Below are 19,194 nucleotides of genomic sequence, written 5' to 3' on the forward strand. Positions count from 1 at the left end.
TTTTTGGTTTGTTTCTTTGTTTGTTCTTAAATCTCTGTTACTTCAGGGGCTGCAGTTTTCAGGATTTATTCCGAATTAGCTTAACCTGCGCAGAGCATCTGTGCACTGGTACTTGATTGCTCCCCTCACCCCCTGCCACAGCCCCCCTCACCCCAGAGATCTCTCCACCCTCACCCCTGCTCCTCCTCCTCCATCCCCCTCACCCCTCTTGGTCACTCCTCCATCCCTTTACTCCCTCCCCTCACCCTTCTTGGTCGCGGCTGCCGTGTTGCTGGTGCCGATTAGCCAAGCTGCAGCCCCTAGTCCCCAGAGACCTCCCCTCCCTCACCCAAATTCTGCTCCTGCTCCTCCCCACAGGAGCGGCAGCTGCGGTTGACCGTGCCCTTCCTCACTGCTGCCACCGTCATGGCCGTTCATTCCCCTCAGGCTGCTGGCAGGCCTGGGCCCGTCTCTTGACCATCTGCCTCCCTCTGCCATATCCTCAGTAGCCCCAAACAGCAGCAGTGATTGACTGGGCCCTTCCTTGCTGCCGCCGCCACCATGGCCATCCGTTCCCCTCAGGCCGCTGACAGGCTCTGCCCATCCCTCGCCCTTCCTTCTTTCTCTCTCTTTCTCTCTCCTCCACTCACTCTTCACCTCTGTCTTTCGTCCCCTCCTTTCTTTTCTCTCTCTCTCTTTCTCCCTCCCCCTTCCTGAGTTCATCTTGTTTCTTCATCTAATTCACACAATGGCAAGATAGGACTGAGAGAGACTCCTGCCTGCAACCTTGGAGAAGCCACTGCCAATCTGTGTAGATAATACTGAGCTAGATGGACCAATGGTCTGATTTGGTCTAAGGCAGCTCCCTATGTTACTATGTTCTCCAATAATCTGCTTACTAAGGCAATTGCCTCACCTTGACTCATAGAACAGTCACCCCTGGTTTCAGTCATCAGGTGATGGGGCACACATTCGCGGAATAACCTTTACATCCTGTGCATGCAAACCCTTGGTGTAGGCATATAAGCTGTGGGTGTCTCCCTGAGAGAATCAGATATGACTGTCTCATCTGGAAAAGCGCTGGTGACATCCGTGGACCAAGGACTTTGCTTCCGCTCTCGTAAATTACAGACATTTGCAAACTCTGTGGGATGTACAATAATACACGGTGCCCATCCTGACCCTCCATTCTCTGTGGATTACATTGTCATTAGAAGCAGGTGGCTTGGTTTTTACATGAGAAGCAGAACACCTGCAATTAACGGTCAGCAGCTGCTAGTTAACTAGAGTGAAAAATGGAAGCCTTGTACATCTAAAACAAAAGGTAATCTCTTCTTCTCACTGCTTTTGTGTATCAGTACATTTTAAAAACATATACGCTTTCTATCCATGACAGTGTTTTCCTACAAAATGTTTGGCAAATCTCAAGTGAGTTGAATGCATCAAATCAATCCAACCATCGAATAAAAGCAATGAATGTGAATGTTCCAGATTGTATTGGTCCTAGGTCGCTGAACAACCTCACCTCTACCTTTGCTGCAGTCAGGTCAAATGGCCATGGAAGGAGACATTTTAGGAACATAGGAAGCTGCCTTCTATTGAGTCAGACCATTGGTCCATCTCACTTAGTATTGTCTACACAGACTGGCAGCAGCTTCTCCAAGGTTTCTGCAGCTTCTGCCAGCAGGGGTCTCTCTCAGTCCCTTCTGGAGATGCTGACTCTTAGAAATTTTGGATGCTTCGTAGTATGCTGGAATCTCCCTGTCTATCAAGACCATGTGAAGGGAAAAGAAGATACTCAAATCCCCAAATATCTGCACTCCACCTACAATTCAGATGTCTTCATAGATTAGACTCCGGTCTCTGAGACCCAGGAGGAAAAGAGACCCAGCTCATGGTTCTCAATGGATATCCATTGGTTCTCCATGATTCTTCATTGGGTTATCTCATGATTCCCCACTGGTATGCATTGGTTCTCCATTAGTATTAATAGTAGTAGTATTGGTTCTCCATGTATCGTATTGTATCATATCGCATCACATCGCATTGCATGGCATCACATATATTGATTCTCCATTAGTCCTCTGTGGATATGTGTTCTCCATGGATATCCATTTGATATCATTTGGTTCTCCTTGGTTCTCCATTGGTTCTCTTGTGGTTCTCCATGGTATGCATTGGTTCTGGGAACCGGGTGGAGAGAGAACTTGTGCATGTTGAGCAGATGTGCCATCCAAGATAGGCTGTGATTGAGACTTAGGGCTGCAAACAAAGATCAAAGGGGCCAGAAGCAGTTATTTGGTCCAGCACCCGGCTGGAGTCAAGATCCAAGGCACTCAAGAAAAGAATTCAGCATCCTGGGGATAGGAACACTGGGAGGATGCCTTAGGAGCCCCTGGTGGCGCAGTGGTAAAACTGCCGCCCTGTAACCAGAAGGTTACAAGTTCGATCCTGACCAGGGGCTCAAGGTTGACTCAGCCTTCCATCTTTCCGAGGTCGGTAAAATGAGTACCCAGAATGTTGGGGGCAATATGCTAAATCATTGTAAACCGCTTAGAGAGCTTCGGCTATAAAGCGGTATATAAATGTAAGTGCTATTGCTATTATAATGAGTCAGACCATTGGTCCATCTAGCTCAGCTCCCATAGACCAGCTCTCAGTCTCTTTGGATGGCAGTTTTGTGGGAATAGTTTTGCCTGATGTATCCACATATTCATTCATTCACTTGATTTCTATACTGCCTTTCCAAAAATGGCTCAGGGTGGTTTAAACAGAGAAATTATTAATAAATAAGATGGCTCCCTGTCCCCAAAGGGCTCACAATCTAAAAGGAAACACAAGATAGACACCTGCAAAACACTCACTGGAGGGATGCTGTGCTGGGGACGGATAGGGCCAGTTACTCTTCCTCTGCTAAATAAAGAGAACCACCATGTTAAAAGGTGCCTCTTTGACAAGCAAACACCCCCCTCCCCACCGCATTTCCAGCTCACTATCCTTTCCAGTTCTGAGACTCTGCTAATACAATCTGGTCTATAATGCATATCGGAGTATTAGATCTTCTCTCCCCACTCCTTCCTTTTGTTTCTTTATGAGTCATGACTGTGGCATGCTTCATTGATCTCAAATATCAGCTTGAAGAGTTTAGAAGAAGTAGTAGAAGAAGAAAAAGGTTGGAGATGCTTTCAGTGCCTTTCTGCACCAAGCATCCTAGGGAATTGGTCCAGACTGGAGTCTGTTCTTAAAAGAATTCCTTGGCATTCCGATGAAAAAGGTATCACAGGTAATGGACTGCATCTTTCTTCTTGAAAGAGCCTCTCCCCTCTAGATCCTTTGAAAGGCTGTAAATGCTTGCTAATGTAGAAGAATTGGATTTGTTTTCAAAGGCAATATTTTACTTAAAAGAAATTCATTTAGGGCACGACCCAGCAAAATCAGAATGCTTTGAAAAGCCATATTTATTTCAATAAGACGTTGAGTAAATGTTTACCATCCTCACATTGAAAACAATGGGACAAAGGTTCTTAACTTTGGCTGGATTGTGCCATAGGTGCTTATTTTTCATGCATGGTCTTATACTTTACAATTTCTGCTCTTATCCCCTTTGCTAAGCAGGTTATGCCTTGGTTTGCATTTAGATGGGGAATAAGTAGCCTGTAGTTCCTAATTCGGACATACTGCAGGCTGCCTCGAACCTTGGGTTGCAGCGATGTAACTCACTACAACCCAAGGGTTCAGGTTCCAAATCTGAACCCTCAGTTTTGTTACTGCACCAAACCCAATTTGGATGTAACGTCTGTCGAACTGCTGACCCATTCAACTGCAATTCAGTGTTATGTGTGAATGTGGCCACTGTATATTTCTGGGCTCATAGGTTACATAGGAAGCTGCCTTATACTGAGTCAGGCCATTGGTCCATCTAGCTCAGTATTTTCTACAGAAAGAGGTAGCAACTCTTCAGAGTTTCAGACAAGTATTTGCCAGGTTTACCTGCAGATGCCAGGTATCGAACCAGGGATCTTCAGTATGAAAAACAGATCCACTTCCACTGAGCTACAGCCCCATCAGATTGACCCATTTAGCTCAGATAACTACCCAACTGGCAGTAGTTATCCATGTTTTCAGGCAGGAGTCATTCCCAGCCCTACTTGGAGATGCTGCCAGGGAGTGAAGCTGGGACCTTCTGCATGCCAAACGGATGCTCTACCACTAAGCTATGGCCCCGTCTCCAAAATTTCAGCATAGGAAGGAAGCTACCTCACACTAAGTCAGACCCTTAGTCCATCTAGCTCAGTACTGTTTACACCAGGGATTCTCAGCATTGGGTCCCCAGATGTTATTGGACTTAAACTCCCACAATCCCCAGCCCCAGTGGCCTTTGGTTGGGGATTCTGGGAGTTGAAGTCCTATAACATCTGGGGAGCCAACATTGAGAATCCCTGGTCTACACTGACTGGCAGCAGCTCTCCAAGGTTTCAGGCAGGAATCCAGCTCTACTTTCCCAGGTCTACTAGGAGATGCTGCCAGGGAGTGGACATGGGACCTTCTGCATGCAAGCAGATGCTCTCCCACTGAGCTATGGTCCTTCTCATACAGTTCAGCAATCCTCCCAAACTGCATTTGACAGCCTGTATGGGGAAATGCTTGTCTAACAAGCAGAAGTTTGCCGGTTCAAATCCCCACTGGTACTATATTGGGCAGCAGCGATATAGGAAGATGCTGAAAAGCATCATCTCATACTGCACCAGAGGAGGCAATGATAAACCCCTCCTGTATTCTACCAAAAGACAACCACAGGGCTCTGCGGGCGCTAGGAGTCGAAGTTGACTTGACAGCACACTTTACCTTACCACCTAATGGCACAGCAGGAAATGACTTGCCTAGTGAGCCAGAGGTTGCTGGTTCAAATCCCCGCTGGTATGTTTCCCAGACTATGGGAAACACCCCTATCGGGCAGCAGCGATATAGGAAGATGCTGAAAGGCATCATCTCATACTGCTCCGGAGATGGCAGTGATAAACCCCTCCTGTTATCTACCAAATAAATACCAAAGGGCTCTGTGGTTTCCAGGAGTCGACACTGACTCGACGGCACACTTTACCTTTAGCTCAACTTATTTCTGAGCCAATACAATTAAGGTCTGAATATGCTTACCCACCATAAGTATTCACGATTCTTCATACAGGGACCCAGGGCCTGGAAGTGTATTCCACTGCACAAGTAGACATGTGCAGATGCTATTACAAAATTGTGCACCAATGTTTGCCATACCTCGATTAAAATCTGGTAGAGCTATCAGGGGCTGGATTTGGCTGTGGGGCCAAGGGTTGTCCATCCCTGTTTAGAAGGCTGAATCCAGCCCCTTTAAAAGCTCCTGATACCGAGAGAAGCTGATATGCAAGCCAAAGTGTTGTGATCTCGGTACGTGCACCATGCTCATAATGCTTCCACGGTGTCTAGAGTCTACAGAGTGCCAGATCTGATCTCCACTGATCCCAGCAGGATATGGCAGTAACCCACGGCTCTACAAAAAGTTCAAATATTTTGGGAAGCTTTTGAAAGGGAATGGGTGAGTGAATCACAGACGCAGTGAATCTGCACTACAAAGGCGGATGAGACAGCTTGTGGCTGATCAAGAGACTGGAGCCACTGTGTTAAGTAGCATCCACTCTAAGGGGAAATATTGTGAGCAATAGGCCAAAACACAATGTGTCCACAAACATTAATTAATCCCAAAACACTCAGATATTTTTCACCTGAAGGCTAGAGTTGCAGGCTTCTTAAAGCTCTAGCATGCCATCATCTAGAGAACATAGGAAGCTGCCTTATACTGAGTCAGACCATTGGTCTACCTAACTCAGTATCGTCTACACTGACTGGCATCAGCTCTACAAGGTTTCAGGGAAGAGTTTGTATGTATGTAATATGCATGTATGTATGTATGTAACACATTTCTATACCACCCTATATAAAATCTCAGGGAGGTTTACAATCTAAAAAACCAGCAACTATAACCTAAAAATCATATAAAACATGAGGCGCTTTTACCCCTGGACCTTGGGGCCCTGGCCCGTGGCCTCCAAGATCCGAGGGCGGGTCCTCCTGCCTGCATCCTCCCCACTGCCCCACCATGAGGCCCAACTGCCAATTCTTTCAATAATACCTCAGAGAGCACCTTCTTTGGTATGATCCCCATTGCTTGTTGAGGTCATCTGGAGAGGTCCGTCTCCAGTTGCCACCGGTGTGTCTGGTGGCAACTCGGAACTGGGCCTTTTCTGCAGCTGCTCTTGGCCTATGGAATGCACTCCCAGCAGATATCCGCTGTTTAGGCTCGCTGTCGGCCTTTAAGAGAGCCCTAAAAACTCACTTGTTTGGCCTGGCATTCAAAGGTTTGTGAATTTTTTTTAAAAAAGTATTTTAATTAGTGTTAAATGGTTTTGAAAATAGTTTTTGAATTGTTTCTTATATTGTTTCTAGAACTGTGTTTTAAATGGTGTGTGGTTTTAGGTCTTTTTAAATTTGTTGTGCACTGCCCAGAGCCTTTAGATGGGGCGGTTTAGAAATGAAATGGAATGAATGAATGAATGAATGAATAAATAAATAAATAAAACTAGCCGCCGTGGGTGGGGTTGGGTTGGGGGTGAGCCGAGCAGGCCTCCCCGGCCTTCCCCCATGGTGGTGGTAGTGGGTGGAGCAGGAGCGGCCTCTAGGCCTGACCACCTGGCCCAGTGGCCCTTGAGAAATGTTAGGCACCCCAGCACACCTGTGCAGTTGGTACAGACTGAGCATCATGATGCTCTATTATACCTGCTCAGGTGCACAGATGGTCAGGCCCAGTGGCTGCTCCACAAGCAAGGTCTGGCAGCCAAAATTGGACCTCCCCTGATGATCTTAATAGGTGGCGGGGTTTGTGAAGAAGATGGCACTCTCTTAAATATGCACTCTCTGAAATAAAGGCCCAGGTGATTTGGGGCTTTGTAGGTAATAACCAGCACTTTCTATTTTGTCCAGAAACTAAATGGCAGCCAGTGTAGTTCTTTCTACCATGGTTCGTTGTTAGTTATTCTTCCACTCTTTGATCAGATCATAGTTTGTCCTCTTGTGTGTACGTTTTTAAATTTCTGTCGTTTCAATAGGTTTCAAAACTTTTCAGAATTACTATGTAAACTATGCATGAAGACCCTCGGCACACAAGCATCCCCTAAGGGGAATAACTTACAGCTGACGGAGATCACACGTGGCCACCCATCCATCTTAAGACTGCCTCTGAAAACACAGATCTGCCTCTCATGATCACAGATCTCTGGGGAGCATGGGGTTGGACCCACGCTTCTATGCCCCCTTTCCCCTGCTCTCCCATCTAGATTCGGACATCCTGGAGAGCAGTTTCTCTGCAGCAAGACTGCAGAGAGGAGAGGCATCTGGCTGTGCAAGCTTCCTTCTTGACTGAAGGACAGCCTGCACAGCCTATCACACCAGAGCTGAAGGAGGAGCTTCCTCCCTGTTGCAGGGGAAGCAGCCTCCAGTTCTGAATTTAGACATACCGCAGGCTGCCTAGAACCCTGGGTTGCAGCAATGAAATTCACTACAACTCAACGGTTCAGGTTCCAAATCTGAACCCTCGGTTTTGTCACTTTACCAAACCCAATTTGGATGGAACATCTGTCGAACCGCTGGCCCATTCAACCACAATTCTGTGTTATGTGTGAATGTGGACACTGTGTATTAAGGGTTCAGATCCAAATGCAAACTAGAATGGGCCCTGCTTAGCAAAGGGGACAATATAGGCTCACTAGTGCAAGATCAGCTTTCCTTCCCAGTTAGGGGAGCACCTGAGTTATTTCAGCCACAGAAACTGGAGCCCCACTTCTGTCCCCTGAAAATGGGGTGGAGAAAATGGAAGGAATCTTGGATCAGTCTTAATCTAAACACAGAGGAGCATGACATCACCAGGATCACCCTTTTCCCCGTTGAGAAAGGGCAGTGCAACATTCAACCAGCCCTCCGCATACTGATAGTTCTGCAATAACTTTTGGTGCCAAATGGCATTTACTTTATTAATCAGGCCACATAAATCTTCAGCAAGGGGATGTGAAGAGTAACTTATTCGTACCAGGACTACAAGAGAATATTAGGCTGAGCTCAATTACTTAAGCTGGAAAGTGGCCAGAACATCGGGGTTAATTAAAAAATGTTATAAAATCTTCAATGGCCCTGAGTAATCGGCGTGTGCTGCAAAGGGAAGACAGCACGTCTGGGACAATGTAATTCTCTAATGTCATCTCCCTTGGGGAATAGCAGAGTGCCCTTTCTCCAGATACATAATCATGAGGATACCTGCAGAACTGGAACATCAGGACTATTCTCCAGAAGAGTCATTGATAGATACTAAAGAGATCCTGTTGCTGGACCCAAAGCCCCCCTTTTGATACCTGAAGCCAATCATGCTCCCACAAAAACAATTATGTTAAGATTAAAAAAATAAAAATAAAGTCTCTATGAAGGTGGAAAGAGCAGAGAGCTGATTGATGTGCCTTCATTGATACACTTCCTTTCTGGAAGAGGCTATGGAGCAGAAAAGTGCCTGGTCAGATTTGGGGCTCTTGGAGTCATTCACTGGTGGCCCTTGCCCATGGGCCAGTTAACCCCAACCCTAACCCTTAATGACACCCCTGGTCTCATTAGAGAGGAAAGCTGGTCTTGTGGTAGCAAGCATGACTTGCCCCCTTAGCTAAGCAGAGTCTGCCCTGGTTGCATATGAATGGGAGACTTCATGTATGAGGACTGTGAGATATTCGCCTTAGGGGATGGAGATGCTCTGGGAAGAGCAGAAGGTTCAAAGTTCCCTCCCTGGCAGTATCTCCAAGAGAGGGCTGGGAAAGATCCCTGCCTGCAGCCTTGGAGAAGCCGCTGCCAATCTGGGTAGACAATAATGAGCTAGGTGGACCAATGGTCTGATGCAGTATATGGCAGCTTCCTGTGTTCCTATGTTCCTAATGAACAGCGCCCTTTTCATCTAGGCGCACAGGGCAACCGCCCAGTCTGCCCATCCCTACACATGAAAAATGGCTCAGTGTCTCTGCATTTCATCAAGTTTCCTTCAGTCTTGGTACATTGCTAGAAAACTTGTCCTGAAAATGTACCATTGGCTTGCAGCGTTCTGAGCAAACAAAGCCATTGAGTCGTTCCATAGCATGTTTTCCTAATTGTGCATAAAGCAGATTAAATTAGGTGCATATGATGGCTAGCTGATGCAGGAAAAAGAAGTATAGGGGTGGTAGAACTTCTCCTTGCAGATATTCAGGTAAGGAACACACTATGAATAAGAAGTGGGGAAGTGGGAGGGGTGGTGGTGACAGATTCCCAGCAGCAGATAAGATGCAACGTTTTTTCGGAAAGTATTCTCATCACTTTGGGACAGAGCCATCTCAGACCATGATAAATAACAACTCACCAGAAGCAGAACCCTGCGCCAGTGGGGAAGGTACAGAGGATGACTCAGAAGCAAAATTAATTTCCCCCCTGCCACTAGTTTTTAATTAATCAACTTTTTGCAGAGGGTTCGAAGTGCATCTTCCAGAATCAAATGCACGACAAGATGGTTTGCTACCATAAGATGCAGGAAGAGGCCACTGGCTTAAGCAGTTTTACAAGGGGATAAGGCAATTTCATGGAGGCAGAAGCAGCAGAAAGGTATATTAGTGGCTGAGGAGGAAAAGTCTGTTTGGATAGACAAATGGAGCCTCCATGTCCAAAGGCAGCCTATCATTGAATATCAGTCGGCTGTATCATTATCATTATCATTATTTTACATTTTATATCCCGCTCTTCCTCCAAGGAGCCCAGAATGGTGTACTACATACTTATGTTTCTCCTCACAACAACCCTGTGAAGTAGGTTAGGCTGAGAGAGAAGTGACTGGCCCCGAGTCACCCAGCTAGTATCATGGCTGAATGGGGATTTGAACTCGGGTCTCCCCGGTCCTAGTCCGGCACTCTAACCACTACACCATGCTGGCTCTCTTTCCACTGCCAGCTAAGGGGAAGCTGTCATATAGCTTAATCTTTATGATGCAAGCACAGGCAGACCATTCAACTTCTCTTGTATCATGTCCCACAGTCACAGCTGTTGGGGCCTTGGGTGTGATGGGATCCTTTCCCCCTGCTAAATGAGCAAAGATGCACTTTTCTAAAGTGGCAATTCTCTTTATTTAGCAGGGGGAGAACACCTGGCCCTATCCGTCTCCAGCACAGCATCCCTCCAGGGGCTGTTGCTGGTGTCTATCTCATGCTTCCTTTTAAGATTGTGAGCCCTTTGGGGACAGGGAGTCATCTTATCTATCTATCTATCTATCTATCTATCTATCTATCTATCTATCTATCTATCTATCTATTTCGCTTTGGGGACTTTTGTTGAAAAGCGGTATATAAATATTTGTCACATTCGTATTCTGCTCGGGAGCACCTCCTCTGGCTTTAGACTGTCCTCAGTCTGACTTCCCCCACCTTTGAGAAGTTGATCCCTCATTTCCACATCACAAAATGCTTTCAAAGGTCTCCTGGGTCTCAAAAGGAGATTGGCATGTAGCATATTGAGGAAAGAGTGTTTTCTGAGAAACATAAGCCCTCCCGTCCCGCTGGGCATGCAGGACTAGTTGTATGGTCCTTTGGATCCTCACCATTGTTTGGCCCTATTGATTGGTTGGTTGGTTGGTTGGTTGATTGATCTATTTCTATACCGCTTTTCATTAAAATAACCCCCAAACAGTTTGCAATATAATTAAGACAGTACACAATTATAATACAAATTAAAAGTATGTGCATTAAATAGAAAAAGTATATCTCAGTTTAAAAGTTTGAAACCTATATAATTGATTAAAACCTATACTGATTGGTTGAAAAAGGCCAAAACAGGGTCGAATCGATGCAAATCTGATTCAAATTCGAATATAATTTTCAGACCTGATTCGAATTTGATTTGAATTTGAAATGAATTTTCAGAATTCGATTCAAATTTGAAATCAATCAAGAAATTCATGTTGTGTGTCTCTCTATTGGTGACATTGCACAGCATCATTACTGATCATGTAGCACATCTGTTAAAGCATCAGCCGTGCTGAGCTAGCAATACCCTTTTAACTGAACAGAGAGACACCTTCAAAAATGGCAATTCGCTTATATTTAGCCAGGAGAGAGCAACTGTCTATATCCAGTCCCAGCACAGCATCCCTCCAGTGGCTGTTGCTGGTGTCTACCTTGTGTTTTCTTTTTGGATTTTGAGCCCTTTGGGAGCAGGGGACTCTCTTATTTATTGTATTATTTATTTTTCATTGGAAACTGCTTTGAGAACTTAGATTGAAGAGTGGTATATAAATATTCGTCTTCGTCGTCATCATCGTTGTCGTCGTCATAGTAGCCTTAGGTTCCAATTTCCCAGCTTTGTGGAACCTGAGCCAAAATGAGACAGACTTAATTCTGGTCTTAAATCGGCAGGGATTTTTAGCCATCAAATCCATATCTGTCTCAGGACATTTCTCAATGTTTCGTACTCACCTGCATATAATGTGCGGCTCTGACAATTGCCATCTCTCATGTCGAAGGAGTTTTGCTATGAAATGTGTCTTGAAGAGGAGAAAATTAATCATGAAGGAGCTCAGAACAGGAAAAACACAAAGCAGGAGAGGTGATCAAATGGCCGAGTGTTAGGAACAGATGAGAGGACGTAGAAATGGATCATTTGGGCAGCTGAGGAGAAGCAAAAGTGCAGACGGTGAAGAGGAGTCGTGGCATCAAGCAAGGAAGCAGCTTGGCAGATGGGAAGTCAGGCCAAGTGAAAAGAATGCAGAGAAGCATGCTGGGAAATGGAATTGTGCCCCTAGGGTTAGGCTGCTGGAAACATCCAGCAGGAAGGAAGCAACGTACATATAGGAGCTGGAGAGTGAATGCATGAGTGTGTGTGTGTTGCCATAGTAACCAGGCATGGAATGTTCAAGGGGAGAGCAACTGGCCCTATCCGTCCCCAGCACAGAATCCCTCCAGTGGCTGTTGATGGTGTCTCTCGTATGTTTCTTTCTTTCTTTTTTTTAGATTGTGAGCCCTTTGGGGACAAGGAGCCTATTTATTTATTTATTTATTTATATCAATGCAAACCGCGTTGGGAACTTTTGTTGAATATAAATCTGCATTGTATCCATGATAGGTAGGTAGGTAGGTAGGTAGATGGATAGATAGATAGATAGATAGATAGATAGATAGATAGATAGATATCAGTTAGGCTTTGTAGAAAGAAGGATTTTCCACATCTGTCTGTCCTAAAGGAATCTGTCTCCTATTGTATTACCAATTTCACTGGGTGTTCTAGTCTCAATGAAAGGAGGGGGGGGCCTTCTTTCCATCTCATTTCTCTTGACTGTGCACAGTTTTGTAAGCTTTTATTATGTCCCTTCTGCATAGCTGTATTTCCCCCTAGACTAACCGCTCCATGCTTTAGCCTTTCCACACAGAATGAGAAAAATGCATTTCCCTGTTGCAAATTCCAGAAGCTAGGAATGAAACCCCAAGGAAGCCCCCTCAGTAGTCATGGGAGAGATGCTATACTAGGGTTGTATGGAGACAGTTGCTCCTCTGCATAGGATGGTCACTCCTTGAAAACACCTCTTTGTCCAGCTGGCAAAAGTTTGATCCCAAAGGGCCTGAAAGAGAGGAGCATCCAGCAAAGGGAAACTGGGAAAGGACCACAGAGAAGCACAGAGGAACAAGCAATCAAAACGGTCAAATTCTGCAGCTTGCTTCTGGGAGATCTGTTGGGATTACCAGCAGCTTTCTGGGATCCCCTAGGGGTCACCGTATGCTTCTTGGTGGAAACCTTCTGGGCAGAAGACACTCACCTGGGGCTACTGATTGTTCTTTCTAGTGCCTGCAGGAATAGAGGCTTTCCCCAAGGGCACTGGCAGCTGAAGAGCTGGAAACGTGCGAGAAGTCCAGGTTTCCTGCTGTGTGCGGGAATAAGCAGTGAAGTGCTTTAAAGGAAGCCGTGCAGCCATAGGGGGCAGGCATCACAGATCGGAGCTGTCAGCTTGGATAAGGGAGCTCTCTGACTTCCTCACTGCTGAATTCTCCTGGGGTCCTCACTTCTCTTCCCAAAGTTACTGAGGAACAGCGGCTGCAGAACAACTGCCGAAAGGGGACTCGTTGTGAATGCTAAGCCAAGTTTTCACAAAGGTTTTCACCATTGGTCCATCTAGCTCGGTATTGTCTACACAGACTGGCAGCAGCTTCTCCAAGGATGCAGGCAGGAGTCTCTCTCAGCCTTATCTTGGAGATGCTGCGAGGGAGGGCACGTGGAACCTTCTGCATGCAAGCATGCAGATGCTCTTCCCAGAGTGACTCCACCCCCGAAGGGAAAGAAAGAACAGAGGGAGGGTCTCTCCCTTACCAATACTATGCAGCATGCCAGACACAAGAAGCCCCTGGGAAACATAGTTTCCCCAAGGCCTGCTGAGATGCCAGTTGGCCCCTGAGAAATGTAGTTTGGGGGTAAAGCCCAAGTGATTGGAAACCAAAAGTCTGTGCCACTGGATCTCAATCCTTGTGGGGCCCCTTCTTCTGGGAAGAAGGCTTACGGCACCCATATTCTTCCTCCAGCCAGACAAGCTCCTTGTTGAGACTCCTTGTTGAGACTCTTTCCCCCCATTGTGCCCAGAGGAGCCACCTTCATCTCTAAATAGCCCTGAGCAGACTTGGGAAGATAGTCCTACCCCCAGAAGTCCTGCCCCCTTGGGTACCTCTGGTTTCCCTACTTCTGTTTCCATCAGACCCATGTTCAGGCTCAGCCCTGAGGCACTGACTCCCCACATTGAGTTTGCTAGGCCCCACTGCTGTCACCCGTGGCTTTGCAGGCATGCCCAAAGGAGAAGGGGATCTTGCCACCGCCAAGGCCATCCCAACAGGGCCGGATTAAGCGAGTGTGGGGCCTGTAGCATATAAAGGGGCCCTAAATTAAAAAATATATATATGCACATAAACACTAAAACATAAATTATTTACTTGCATAATAAAGTAATTCAATTTTTTTATTTGCTATATTTTGGAGTATGGGAGAACAAGCCACAAACCCATGCTTACTACCACAACAGTGAACATTTATATATTCTCAAAGTGCTTTACATAGAAAAATAAAGAGTGGGTCGATGATTCTCTGTCTCCAAAGGGTGCACACTCTAAAAAGAAAAATGTAGTAGGCACCAGCAACAACCACTGGATTAATGCTGTGCTGGGCCTTCTCTTAAAAGGCACATTTAGCAGAAAAGGGATATTTTATCTAACATGGACAAAAAAAAAAAGGTACAGTTTTAACTTTAATTCCCAGTTGGAAGCTGGGCGTGCAGGGTCTTCAAAAATGTGGGGCCCGTAGCAAATGCTACATTTGCTACTACGTTTATCCGCCATAGCCCCCAGGGATAGTTGAGTCCTTTGTGCCAGGCATGGCAACCCCCAACACCAGATAAGATTTTCCCCACCCCTGATTTTTTGGACTGCAATAACATGGAATAATTCATTTGGCTTCCTAGGAGCCAATCTGATTTGAGCTAGGGGGAGCATATGGATCAACTGGCAGAACAAAAGATATATTTGGGTAGAAATATGGAAATATGGAAAACTACCCGTGCCATCCAAATGCTGTCGCTCTTGAGACTTTCTTCACTTGTTGGCCAACTTTGGGTTAGCTCCCCCCGGCTCATACAATGTACAAAAATTGCAAACACTTTTAAGCTATTGTGACATAAATCAAGGTAAGTCTTTGCATTATTCAGTGTGCAAATATGTAAACATCTCTGCGCTCTTGCCCTTAAATTCCAAACAGGAATATGTTATAATCAGACTGCTTGAGGTAGAACTCACTCTGGCAGATCGGAGTAATCCTGGGGAGGACCTTCAAGGCGCTGTATCAAATTGTTTTTCTATGCATGTACTAGGGAACACTGAGTATATAAATCTAAGCCATCTGCTCCAGTGGAAATCTAGTTCTGTGTTAAATGTTTTATATGTAATTGGCTTCCTTTAATGCTTAAAAATTATTATAGACACAGGGTTTATGTAGGTGGTGGCAATTTAATATTCTGCTCCGACACAAGCTGTAAAAATGGGCGGCCGTTTCAGGAGACATATACGCATATTTGCCAAAGTGAGATTTTTATGTCTTTCTCTGGCTGCAGGTAGATTGAATTAACTGCACATGCACCGCTCTGTAAACATGGGAGGAGAGCTGGTCTTGTGGCAGCAAGCATGAACTGTCCTCTTTGCTAAGTAGGGGCCACCTTGGTTTGCATTTGAATGGGAGACTATGGCTGCATTCGCACATAATGCAGAACTGCAGTTGAAGGGGCCAGAGGTTCCGCGAAACGTGAGCAATAGGAGTTTGGTATGGCAACGAATTTGAGGTTTCAGATGTGGAACTCCAGTTTGAGCCCTCGGGTTGTACTGAGTTTTGCCGAGGTTGGATTCAGTCTGCAGTATGTCCGAATGTGTAACCGCAGGCTGCGTCCCCTTCAACTGGAGTTGGCACAGGAAGGAAACCACTGGGAAATGTAGTTTTCCCAAGGGCTTCTGACATCAGTAGCCCCTGGGAAATGTAGTTTGGAGGGCAAAGCCCAGGTGTTTGGAAATCAGACAAGGACCCCACCCCACCCCGGTTTTTTCAATTGTCATAAAATGGAATAACTCACTTGGCTTATTAGGAGTCAATCTGATTGCAAAGCCATAATTGGCTGTGTGGGCTGTCATTCAGTCAAGAAGGAAGGCTGCACAGCCAGCTCCTCCTCCTCTCTGCTGTCTCACTGACTGCAGGAGGATGCTTTTTGTTATGTCCGAATTCAAACAGGAGAGCAGGAGGTAATGATGGGTGTTGTACTGCAACAATAACATATGGGGACCCAAGTTCAAGAACAAAAGAGAAAGTATGGCTCTCTGAAAGCTGCAGAGATATGATTGTTATGAGCCCGATTCAGACCTTATGCCTCACAAGTGTATAGATGTCTGTACACTCATAAACTTGTTTATGTGAATGACTGTACCTGTGTTCACTTTAAAAGTGGACCTGGATACAGGCCCTTCAAATACATGGTACAGATAGGAAGTGTTCTTCTGTACCGGCATTCGGCCTAATGTGAATGGCTATATCTGTTTACGGATCTGTACCTGTGCACACTGTACACTTGTTGTGAGAGTGCTGAACGTAATGTGTGGCTAGGCATATTGTCAAGTCATCCTTGGAACACTTTGGAATTTGGAAATGAATTTCACAATTCAGTCTTTCACCATTTCTCCTGATGAAGGCTGACACTATGTGTTAATCTAGGGGTTCTCAGATTTGAGTCCCCAGATGTTGTTGCACTACAACTCCCATCATCCCCTTCAGCAATTGTGACTGGGGACACAGGAACTTAGGATGCTGCCTTATAATGAATCAGATCTTTGGTCCACCTAGCTCAGTACTATCTTCACTGACTGGTAGAGGCTCTCCAAGGCTTCAGGTAGTGCCTTTCCTGGCCCTACCTGGAGATGCTGCGTGCCAGGAATTGAACCTGTGGCCTTCTCCATGCAAAGCAAATGCTCTCCCACTGAGCTACAGCCCCATTTCCACAGGGATGATGACAGCTGTAGTCCAACACCATCTAAGGCCACAAGGTTGAGAATCCCTGCTTTAATGAAGACATTAGGGATGTGTAGAGAGGTTTGGAACTGAACCAATTTGAAGTCAAACCGGTTTGGTCTGAAGGCTCGGGGTTAAGCCAAACCACTCCTGGTTCGGCTCGACCCTGGACCGAATCTGTTTGGGGGGTCCATGAACATTTTTAACCTAAATTTTTAATTTTAAAAACATACACCTTATCCCCTCCGGGGGTGTTCTCCAAGGCGATGGTGGTGTGTGTGTGTCTGTGTGTCCATGGAGGTTTCCCCCTCCCACCACCAGCCTCACTTTGGTCCATAACCAGCCTGTTCAGCTATTCTTTGGCCCATTTGGGCCTCTCCCCTCAGTGTGGTGGCCATTTTGGAGGCTGCTGCACCTGCGCAATGGGTCTCTGTGTGACCTAGACATGACCCAGGCCATGCAGAGGCCCATTGAGCAGGTGCTGTGACCTCCAAAATGGCCACCATGCTGGGGGAAAGGCCTGAATGGGCTGAATAGGGCAGTTTTTGAAGGCAGGGAGGCCGGCAGGGGGAGGAGGAACCTCTGCAGACCACTCCCCACACCGCCTCGGCAAATCACCCAGGGGGTGGGTAAGTTAAAAAAAAGTTTTAATTTTTTTTAACCTAAAATGTTTGGACCCTCCAGGAACAAACCGAACCAGGGGAGTTCAAGGGGGGTGCCAGACTGAACTGGCCCAGTCCAGTTTGTGTCTGGTTCGGACTCAAACCAAACTGGAACAGCCGGTTCCATGCACAACCCTAGAAGATATCAGTTTGTCATAATTCAGCAAGTGTGAAAAGAGCAACAAACTTTAGAAGGGGATAATGGGAGTGGTAGTCGAACAACATCTCGGAACCCTGACCAAGAGGGAGAAAAACTTGTCTTTTTTCCTCCCTGCATGCAATGCATACTTTTATAAACCTCTACTATATCCCTAGCCATGAAGCATGTGATGAGAAAATTCCTATCACTCCAAATGACCAGTGTGGTAAATAAAATTTCTGCTCTGCAATGTACGATACCCTGCAGAGTTACCAAATGCTTAATGGATGCATTTGACTCCCCCCCCCCTTTCCAAGAGAAAAAACCCACAATGGATCTGGAATACAATCAACTTCAAGGTAGCGTAACATAATTTGTGCACTGAAGAGAATACATTGCGTTCGCTCATTACTGAAAATGGCCGAAGGCTTGAGAGAGATGGAGAACCTGGCACAAGCGTGCTTTATTTTGAATCCAAGACATTTACCAGACCGGTTGTTTCTTCGGGGGAGCCTCATCCATTCCAAAGAACCGTGACTTAATTAGTTTCCATCCCACAAAAAAAACGGCATTCGTAACTCATTCAAAGGCAGACAGACATCTCCGGCATCCTTTCCCCCACTTTGGCTGATGCATGCTTTGAAATGAATAGTTTACTACATCACTTTGGTCAAATTCGGATGTAATAGGTAACTGGAGGTCCCTTCACCTCTAGTTTCCGAAGCCACATGCCCTAATTCAGCAAACTGGAGTAAAGGGCAAAAAGGGACCTGTGTTTTCCCTCCCCAAACTCCACTCTGAATCTTTGGTCAGAGTGGAGTTTTTTGCAACCCTTAACCCAGGTTTTGTAGTGCCAGAGTTATATCCGAATGCTGGCACCACAGTTTCAGCCCCACGGAACTGGAGTTGAGAAAGGAAGCTCCTCCTTCACTCTAGCCTGATTGGCTGTGCTGTCTGTCCTTCTGTCAAGAAGGAAGCCCACACAGCCAGCTCTCTCTGACTATAGAGAGATATGCTTACTGTCGTCCAAAGGTGGACGGGAGAGCGGAGCAAGGGGGGCATGATGGAACCATGGGTCCACTGGATCCACTGTTCTGTGTTAAATCTCAAGGGGGGAAATCTTTGCCCATGCAGCTTTCTCAGTGGGATTTCTCATCGATATCAAGGTTGACGCATCTCGGTTCATTACTGCACACTCAACCCAGAATTTAGTGCTGATATTATCTAGCATTGAAAGTCCCTTTGCTAGCTCAGCTGGTAGATCAGAGGATGGTCTCCTTTGCTAAACAGGTTGATTATGTCTTAGTTTGCATTTAGATGGGTGACTACATGTGAACACAGGAAGATAAGAGACCAATTCAGACATTATGCTGTACGAGTGCACAGATGCCTGTACACTCGTACACATGCTTGTGTGAATGACTGTAGATGTGTTCATTTAAAAAGTGAACCTGGATACAGGCCCTTCAAATGCATGGTGCTGATAGGAACTGTACCTGCATTCAGCAGAACTTATGAATGACTGTACCTGTGTACAGATCTGTGCCTGTGTAAACTGTACACTCGTCGTACGAGTGTTTATTTATTGTATTTATTTAGCATGTTTTTATACCACCCCATACACAATTCCCTGGGTGGTTCACAAACACAACAATTAAAACATTAACACAATTAAAGAGTTTACAATCCGGATAAGGCTTCTCAAATGTAAAACTTAAAACTATAAACTACAAAACTTATTGACCTTAGGGCAGTGATCTTCAC

This window comes from Hemicordylus capensis, chromosome 11, assembly GCF_027244095.1.
Source record: "Hemicordylus capensis ecotype Gifberg chromosome 11, rHemCap1.1.pri, whole genome shotgun sequence".
Classification (NCBI taxonomy): Eukaryota; Metazoa; Chordata; class Lepidosauria; order Squamata; family Cordylidae; genus Hemicordylus; species Hemicordylus capensis.